The following is a 10126-nucleotide window of genomic DNA, read 5'->3' as shown; positions in this document are numbered from 1 at the left end:
ATAGTATTGTACTCCTATTGCCCAGATCAAAATGGACCACTTTATCATCTATATATAAATAGCACTAAAAGATAGAGCTATGTAGACAAATACATTTTAATTGTAGTTTTATATGACAGTGATTCAAAATGAAAACATTGCTAAAAAGCCAATGATAAAATCCATTTCATATCAATACCAGTAGCCCAATTCTAGGCCTATAATGAACTTTAACACACTTTTTAAAAGGTAAGCAATGTGGATGCTAACCTTGACCATGTATATTGTAGGAGAAATTAATCTGAGAGATAATATCGCGGCCTAGAGCAAGTGCTTCCCTGGATCATTCATGTCTCGCTGATGTCTAAAAAACTAACTCATCAAGCACCAATCAGAAAATTAAAAACAACATCTAAGTCGCTACACAAACATGGGGGTTGTACATTCACTGTCGCTTTTAGGTGTGTAAATAGTCAATATCAACAGTTTTCGCTGACACTTTGGCATTTTCAATTGAACCTCCCCGAGAGATGAGAGATAACTGACAGGTATGGAGATATTAGTTAGAGGGTAATGATCTCATGTTTCCTTGATATGATGTTTTACTATTGTTTTGAAATTGCCAAACTTGAGGATAAACGAGAATGTAATAATGGTTAGCGTATGGAAAGTGAAAGTAAATTTGGAATGTGATCACAGATAAAGATAACAGCATTTAAGACTGCTAAAGTCACTCAGTAAAAAAAAATCATACACAAAAGATGTAAACAGATAAAACCACATGAAAACAAATCAGATTCAAATAATTAGAGGAGGTTTAAGAGTTTAGCTCTTCATCATCAACACCATTCATCTTACTTAGTATATCAGGCACTAGTCTATGCAATAAGTTTGAATGCATTAGCGTTTTTGTCTGGCAGCGGCAAACAGATGAAATATAACATGTACTGTCTACATCAGTAGCTCATCAGCTGTTGATGTTGAATTCATATTTTTTAACTTTTGGCTTTCAATTGAAAATTGGAACGAGAACGATTCTTCAACCTTTTCGAGGAAAAGGGGGGTGTGTGTGAACCCCTATCAAGGACCTTTGACCTATTGTTGGCAACCTTGGACCCCTTGTTGGGAACCTTGGACTCCTCATTGGGGAATCTGTGGTGCCACCACTGCGCTTGAGCAACTCATAAACCATATGCCATAACGAGTGTATATTGTTATTAGTCAATAAAATTTAATATCTAGACAATGTTTAAACAAAAAAAAAGACAATGTTATGAATATTGCCTGAAATTTAAATGCAAGTACTGTATTCTCTATTCATGACTTTCAATGGTTTCTTTTGATTAAGAAAATTTAATGTAATTATACGGTACAGTAGTATTTCACAATCATCTAAAAAGCTGAATGTCTTTGTTTGTGATGCAACCACAAAAAAAAGCAGATGAAACCTTTATGCACATTGGCATATCATTATTTATTGTGGTTTTGATTGAGATTCTCTGAATGGGATAGTGGAGTGGGTTCTAATGTCATGATGTACATTTGCCTTGGGGTAACGAACTTTAGCCACATGTGTCCATTTCTATCCAGTCTTACCTGATAGGAGGTAAATGTCGTCTTTCTTTTATTTATTTATATATGTGGTATGATGTTCATGAATATTGTAATAGATTTTACGAATGTTTAATAGATTTTACAATTGTGTTGGTAGCTTTGAATATTTTATTTTATTGACTATTCATATTTTGTAATTAAATTACACACAACCTGGTCATGAGGCCAATATGTGTCAATCCCGGGGGGCTCACTCTTAAATATTTCTATACGGGGGAGGGGGGCGGTGCAGCATATATGGGTATATTTTCGAGGACTTAGTAGCACAAGTGGGAGAAATAACCGTGGTGAAATTGGTATTTAAATTCCCCGGCCTATCCTGTGTCAAAGTGCCACGATTTTCCGCACGATATTACCAGGAAATTCAAGCTAGACTGGGTAAGCCCCTCGCTAAGCCTACCTTTGGTACAGCCACGGTATCGCAACCAGACGGAACACTTTTTGCCATCGGGAAATCAGTCTATATTGCGCCCTCTCTGGCACTATTGAGTGGCCTTTTGCCCGTCGTCTTATAGAGCACAGTACAATTTTGGTAAATGGTAGTTCAAGTAAATTTAATAAGAATTTTCAGAAGAATAGGTAGCGCAAGTGTCTCATGTCTTGAAGTGTTGCAGCACCCCCCTGTTTGGTTGCTATGCAAGTGACCTCCACGGGTTGTCAATATATTCAATAAAAATAAATAAATCAATTTATTAAATGAATGAAATTAAATAACCAGAGAAATAAATGATAAAGCACTTAGAGATTCTGCCAGCTATGTGACATAAATGCTTTAGGGATTGTAAACTTCTTGTCTATTTTATTTGCAATTTGCATTTCAGCATACTTTAATGGAATTTGTGCAATATAAATGAATAAATTATTTTTATTATAATTAATATTATTATTATTATTATTATCATCATCATTATTATTATAATAATATTAGGCTTAAAAATTCATCCATATTTTAAACAGATTTCTTAATAAAATTATAAAAAGAGGACAATATTGTATCTTTTATAGACTTCTAGTGCTATGAGGCACCAAACCTCATAAAAAAAAACAATTGGAGTCTTCCACTAGATGCCTAGTACATCAACTAGGAAAAAAATATTTACAAGCCACTTGGAAGCCTGTTCATCTCCATCTCAGAGAATTAAGTAGCATTCACAGATGGGATATGCATATGTATTAACATACCTTCAAATGCATTACTGGAAATGTATGAGTATTCCTTGTACTTAACTTTCTAATAATACACAATGTTATAAATCATACTTTTTCCACGCCCCACAACTTCTATATTCCACACTACTACAAATAAAACAGAAACGTTAATATAAAATAAATAAAAATTTTTTTAAATTTGTAAAAAAAATTTTTTTTTCAACATTTTTTTTTTCAGTACCATAGAAGACATACGCACAGGGGTGATAAACTAATAATTTTTTCTTATTGGGCCTAATGATTGTATTATTGAGGAAGGCAGGTACAATAGCACAGATTCTGGTTCATTGATCAAGATTTCAGGTGCCAGAGCATTCAACTATAAACAGAAGAAAACCAGACAATTGATTTTTGTGGTATTCTATTTTAAGATATTAATGCATGACAAGGTTTGATTACCCTGTTGTTTTGCTGCCAGCCACGTGTGTTGGCTACCACAACCGGAATTTTAATGCCACAGAAGTAGGATGAGGTGATCCATATGGGAAAACACCTTTACTGTAGGATCTGCAAATTCATTGTTTTCATCGAGTGTCTCGATCAGTGGCGTATCTAGGGGGTGTGCGGGGGGCGCATGCCCCTCCAAAAATTACTGCCACCCCCCTCAGTTGCCCTCCAGAAATCACGATCAAGTAGTTAAAAATATCACATAAAATCACCTTATTTTGTGAATTAGCGCCCTTCAACTGATCATTGAGACCCCCACTTTACCATTGCGCCCCCCCATCAGCACCCCCATTTTAAGACTTCTAGATACACCACTGGTCTAGATATGCTTTTATTTATACTGTATTATTATTAATGAAAGTGGCTCATTTTTGTATTGTAAAGCAGCTGAGTTAAACTAAGACCTAAAGCTCTGTCCACACTATCAAATTCTATTTGACAAAATAATGTTGTACGTCCAAATATAGTCATGATGTGCCTATATATGGTCATGATGTGATGTCATCATGACCATGTATAATCATGTGGCTATATATGGTCATGATGTGCCTATATATGGTCATGATGTGATGTCATCATGACCATGTATAGTCATGTGGCTATATATGGTCATGATGTGACATCATCATGACCATGTATAGTCATCATGTGCCTATATATGGTCATCATGTGCCTATATATGGTCATGATGTGATGTCGCAGGTTTTTGTCAAATAACATTTCTTGATAATAATAGTCTGGAAAGTGCTTAAATTGCCTGAGTAAATTCAAATAGAGTTCTTTAGACAAATTATGCATATTATGTAATGTTTGGCACTGATTTAAAAGACAAACACTCTGAAAGAAATACTTATCTGAGTTAAATAGTGACTCTTATTAAAAGGTGGGTGGCCAGAAACAAAGTGAACAAGGAAACATTTTCAGACATTCTATTTATTGTTATTTTCAATTATTGGTAATTGGTTACTTCCATGGTTGAATTGAAGAAAATTAGAGGGAAAATACCAAGAAGGTACAAACAATACAATATCAGTGGTGGTCCTGTTTCTCAATGGTGTTATTGGTAATTTCTTCAGTCAATCAATTAATAAGGGCCCCCCTTAAAGGTTCTACACCTGGAAGAGGTCACAGGAACCACAATTTTGACCCAATACCTGTGAAGGTCGCCTAGTTTCATTAGTCTTTCAGCTGTGAAAATCAGTGCTCAGGGCACTTTCTGGATCATAACATTTGCTGCATTGTTACTTGTACCCCACTAGGTTAAACTCTCTTTATATACATTGAACTTAAAGTTCAGTGACAGATCTGAAAACATTTTCTGACAATTGTAACCGCCACTGACATGGACTACTTTTTATTATTTGAATAATACGTAACCTTGTTTAGCATAACAGCATATTAAAATTGTTTAATTGTGTTGATGTCATACTCTCAAAAGCTCACCTTGAAACTTAGAATCAATTTCATGCACCAGAAACTGTCAATGATTGATCTAATCATTCACTAACCACAGGATACACTGCTACTGTACAGTACTATCAAGACTACTGCCGCTCAACTGTTCCAATTTGCCTTTCAAATTCTAATATTCTGTAGTTAATATGTTGCTATGCTTAGCTGTGGATTCAGATGTCTGAAAATTATTCATTTATAGTCTCATTTAATTGATCATAAATTGATATAATACTTCTTCGTAAGTAGGTCTTCAAAACAGAATCAAAATGTCATAATCTATGCCACCACAGAAATGAGCCGGAAAACAACAAATACCAAACTACCATATTAAATACAAGGCAAAGATCTGTAACATCAGTAAAAGCATATTTAATTACAAACATAAATTTCAGACAGATCTATGGTAATTTTTGTAAATTTTAGCTTACGATATTTTAGAATACTACATAATAAATTGAAATGAAGTTTTCAGATCATTAATGATGGAAAATAACAACTTTTTTTAAAATCCAGAACAAAAATGTAAGTCTTTTTGTCTTGCAATTGAGAAATTGATTTAAAGACTTGGACAAAAAAAAAGAATTGATTTAAAGACATAGACAAAAAAAACCGAAAAAAAAAACCAACCCAGAAACTGAAAATTACATTAATCAATGACTTAAAAATACATGTTTTGCATTTAAGCATACATACTTAAAAGCATTACAAAGTGTATTTTTCACCTCCAGAACACAAACCTAGCTAACTATATTGGATGACTAACAGCCCTAGGCTTCAATGAAACATCATACATGATGTCTGTTCTATTTCACTATGAACTTATGTTTGTCAGAAATAGGAAGTCTCTGCTAAAACGTATTTGTGATTCTGAAATACAACCACCATCAGCAAGAAAGAATTATACTCTTATAAATGTCATTTGAATCAAAGAGCATAAGGTATATGAATAATTTGAAAGCAAATACAAGGGCAAAGTTTAATTAAGCACATGGGTCCAAGGATGTTGTCATGTTAGAAAATATGAAATTATTCAAATCTGAATCTGCATTTTTATGAAGGTTGTAAATTTGTCTTGAGAAATTCTGAAAGGAAAAATGTCTCCCTGGAGCCTCTGCTGGTGCTTCCATTGGCTAAGACCATACTTATATGTGTGGGTTGGTGTGTGCCCATCTTTGAGGATACAGATGCATATACGGATACAGATCTTTTATTGTCATAAAAATACAAGGTACAATTATAAAATTTTCCTTCCTTAATGCAAATCTACTCCAGTATAAAAATAAACATAAATATATAAGAAAGCACATATGGTATCACAAAAACACAATTCTAACTACACTCCACTTAAAAATACATTAATTTGCTCTTTAAAGAGGAAAAATAGGTGGGAAGAGAGGACATTCCCCTTGTGTTCTCTTTTTTTTCATAGTCAGATTGAGAAACATTTGTTTATTTTTTTTTTTACTTGAGAAGTATGCAAATTAAGCCTTTGACAATTTTACAGTGATACTTCCAATATGACAGCTCATGAAGGGTAGAGAGAATTTGTTATCATGGTACAACTTCCATTACCTTTTGTTATGATAATGATGACTATTATGATCGTACTAACGATCTAATGTATTATTACTGTATATTTTGATAGTACTTATGCTGGTGATATTGCAGACCAAAAAGTATCAATAAAATGATATAACCATTCAATATAGAAGTCGCATGTGACTTGTCGTCATAGATTATGAGAGCTTGCATATAAATTGCTTACATGTACAATCCAGAACTTGCTGATATCTAATTGGTTGTGTTTCGAGGTGGGTCCAGGGAAGACAGAAAGGAGTGTGGCCTCTAATTTGTATTTATTTTAGTACCAAAATAAAGCCATATTTACATTTAAAACTAAAGAACCTCCCCCACCCCCCAGCCCAATATCCAACGATCTGTTGCTGTATGACCATCGAGGTACAGGAGCAGAGGTGGGTCCAGGGAAGGCAGGAAAAAGTGTGGCCTCTAATTTTTGATTTATTTTAGTATAAAAATACAGCAATATTTACAAGTAAAAACTAGAAAATCCCCTCAACTCCGATCCGTCACAATATGACCATCGAGGTACAGTACCAGTATAATAGGGTATGACCATGGACCTATTAACAATTATTACTAATTACTAATTAATTATTAATTAGCTATTATTAATAGGTCCATGTTATGACTATCTTACCATTGGCACTATGAACAAACAGCTGTCATAATAAGCCATGGTATGTTTAGTATTCTGGAAGCAAATCTAATTCCTTGAATGCTTACTGTAAATAGGCGCTCAGTTGAAATCTGCTGTGAGGGGATTAAGAAGATTAACTCTCATGTGTTAACAATAGCATTAGGGGTAATTAGCAAAACCATAATGCTACTAATAACCCCCTACCACCATCAGCATGATACAAAATAAATATACAAAGACCAATAAGCTACCAATAAACAGTTCTTAACACATATTCAGATATTTCCTAATTTATCATAATCTCTGCAAGCCTACAAATAGTACATCACAACAACTTTTTCCATCATTCAATGGTCTGAAATAAAATTTAAATATAGGTATATAACAATGGTAAGGGGTATGTAAATTGCAATGATAGGACCAATGATATTTGAACGTACAGTATGGAGTAATATTAATATCAATCAATCAATCAATCAATCAATCAATCAATCAATCAATCAATCAATCACTTTATTGTCCACAATTTACAATTCATCCATTGCTGGTGTATATGGTTTGTTTCTTGATAAAGAATTTCCATTTTTTAAATATTTTTCCACCCTCCTTTAAAAAAAGAATTGAAGACAGATTTAATGAGAATGGAGCAATAAGTAGGTCTCTCAGACCACCATGGAATATTAATCTTTCAATGCTACATGCATGTGTACTATATGATAACGTACTATCAAGTTAGGTAAATAATCAAGAAAACGTAAACAACAATCCCTGAGTATCAATTTTTATCAACACATTTAGTATGGTAAGGCAGATGGATGCTAATTTGACTACAATCCAAATTTAAAGGATGAAACTAGGATTTTTTTTAAACACAGTTGAGCTAAAAGAGGTGTTGCATTACTGTATCTTGTGAATATGGTTTTAGAGAAAATTTACCCCCCTCACACCCGCCGAAAGAATACAGCACATAACAGCATTTTATCACTTTAATATCATCATTGTCTTTTTTCCATTGAAAGTATTCACTTTTTTCCCCATAAAAGTATTCACTTTTTAACTGCCTATTGTGGTACTATACTTTTTCCATCAATTACGGAAGATATACACCTATGAAATACTAAATAAAGATTGACCTTTCTGTTTATTGAAGTTAAACAAACAATCCTTTAGTTCTATCGAATTGTGTATTGAGTAGAAGGAGTAGAAGCAATGCCATACTTTATAAGTCACAGTTGTGAATCATCGTCTGAAAAAACAGAGGACTATTCAATATTACGACAAATATCTGAAATATTGATTCTTTATTGGCACATTTCCTGAGGGAAGGGTATGGGACACAAGGGCTCTACTGTTGTAGTGAGAAATTGATTAATGGGAAGGAAAGTGGTACTTAAAAACTAGTGTCTAGGATATAACTTTAAAAGCGGCCACTTTTAATAATCTCTTTGATGAATACAACTGTGGTTGCCAAAAAAACAGAATGCAATAAGGAAATGTATACAAAATTGAGGCCTTTGGTTTTATAACTTTAAAGTTATTGAACTTTCTATAGTCTCTTTATTGAAAGGAACTACTGGTAGTTATTTTGATTATAATAAATGATTGTGAATTTGTAATTGCGGATAAATGCCCTCAATGGCTCAGCTTGCTCCCTCAAATTATAGACCACTTTTGGGACAGGGGTCACCATGGTCTTTAGCGTCTTTGGTCTCAAATTAGAATAATATTTTCTCTGTCCTCAAAAAAGGGACAGCACACTGCATACAGTAAATCTTGTGATGTCTTTTATTTCTATTTTCATTTTTAATAATACTGGTACTGAGTAGTAGTAAATTGTTTGCAAATCAAATACTGTTAAGCTTAGTCGAATAATTTCTAAGTGGATCTTATTTTACATGCCAAATTGTTGTGTTTTCCATTATTTAACAATCTGTAAGTCAAATTTTATTAAAGGCAACAATTTTTCAATGTCATTTTGAATTCAACTTAGGCAAGTTCAACTGCCAAATAAAATTTTAAGTTCATAAACCTACATATTAATGCTGACATTTACTAATATACATAGAAGCTTAATAAATATGAATTTGTTATTACTTGGTATTGCTGAGTACTAAGGTGACAGTACAGTACAGGCAACTCAGGCTGTACTTTTAAAAAAATATTCCACCATAAAGGGCAACAGAAATAAAATAGTTCTTGTAATCTCGAAAGCTCCGATGAGGGCAGTATAATAGAGACAGTAGAGTTTATTGGCCTGAACGACCACCCATACAAAAAAGATCTATTAATCAATCAGCCAAGTCTTTCCAGAGCTAATCATCGTAGCTAAAAATTACTATAGTAGCAAATGTTTATTAATTCTGTAGTCATTGTCAGCAGGTGCATCAGTAATGTATGCGGCAATGAACTGTATCATCCAATCACAACCAGGAAAATCAGGCTTTTTACATTTTCAATATGCATACTGTGCTGACTCACCCAAGATCACAATGTAACTGTTTCTTGACTCTTGCTCAATATTTCAGAATGCCATACCTACAAATGTTTTTAAACATTTTACCAACTAAGCCAATTTGTAGTTTGAACTGCGCATGCTCTTATGAAGGTCATCAACATAAACAAACATACACACAACATATGTCTGTGCGGACTGACCTTGGTTACTACTGGATACGTACTGTACATGTGCAGTTCAAACCACGAATTGACTTTTTCGCCTTTGCTTAAATCAAGCTCCCACAACTTAACCTTGAGACCATTCCCCACCAGAGACAACCCCACCCCCATGTCATATGACACTGATTGCAATGATCCTTCTTAAAGGCAGACAGGACAGCATTGCTGCTGGTAGACCAGGAGAATTCAAATTTCGTACAAATCTGCTGATTAAATGATAAAAATACATTCCAAATTCCAATCCTTCAATAAATACTTTGTAAAGCTTTAAACATTGCTCATACATGTAATTTGTACTACTGAATGCAGCTTCAATTTTTTTTTACCGAATAATCAAGTTATTCATAAATGTCTTGACTATTGAGACTAAGAATCACATTGATGATTCAATGGAATGGAAACATGATACAAGAATAATATCACAACCAGGTAAACCAAACCGCACAGGTTAATTAGATTATTGTCGCATCGGTAATGATGAAACTAGATGCTTATGAAACAACGTGCTGGTAGAATATCCATCACATT

This window comes from Anneissia japonica, unplaced genomic scaffold (genome assembly GCF_011630105.1).
Source record: "Anneissia japonica isolate Jap-2015-1 unplaced genomic scaffold, ASM1163010v1 scaffold6016_len257023_cov185, whole genome shotgun sequence".
In the NCBI taxonomy this organism is placed as follows: domain Eukaryota; kingdom Metazoa; phylum Echinodermata; class Crinoidea; order Comatulida; family Comatulidae; genus Anneissia; species Anneissia japonica.
The sequence above is the reverse complement of the archived record's forward strand: the minus strand, read 5'-3'. Positions refer to the sequence as shown.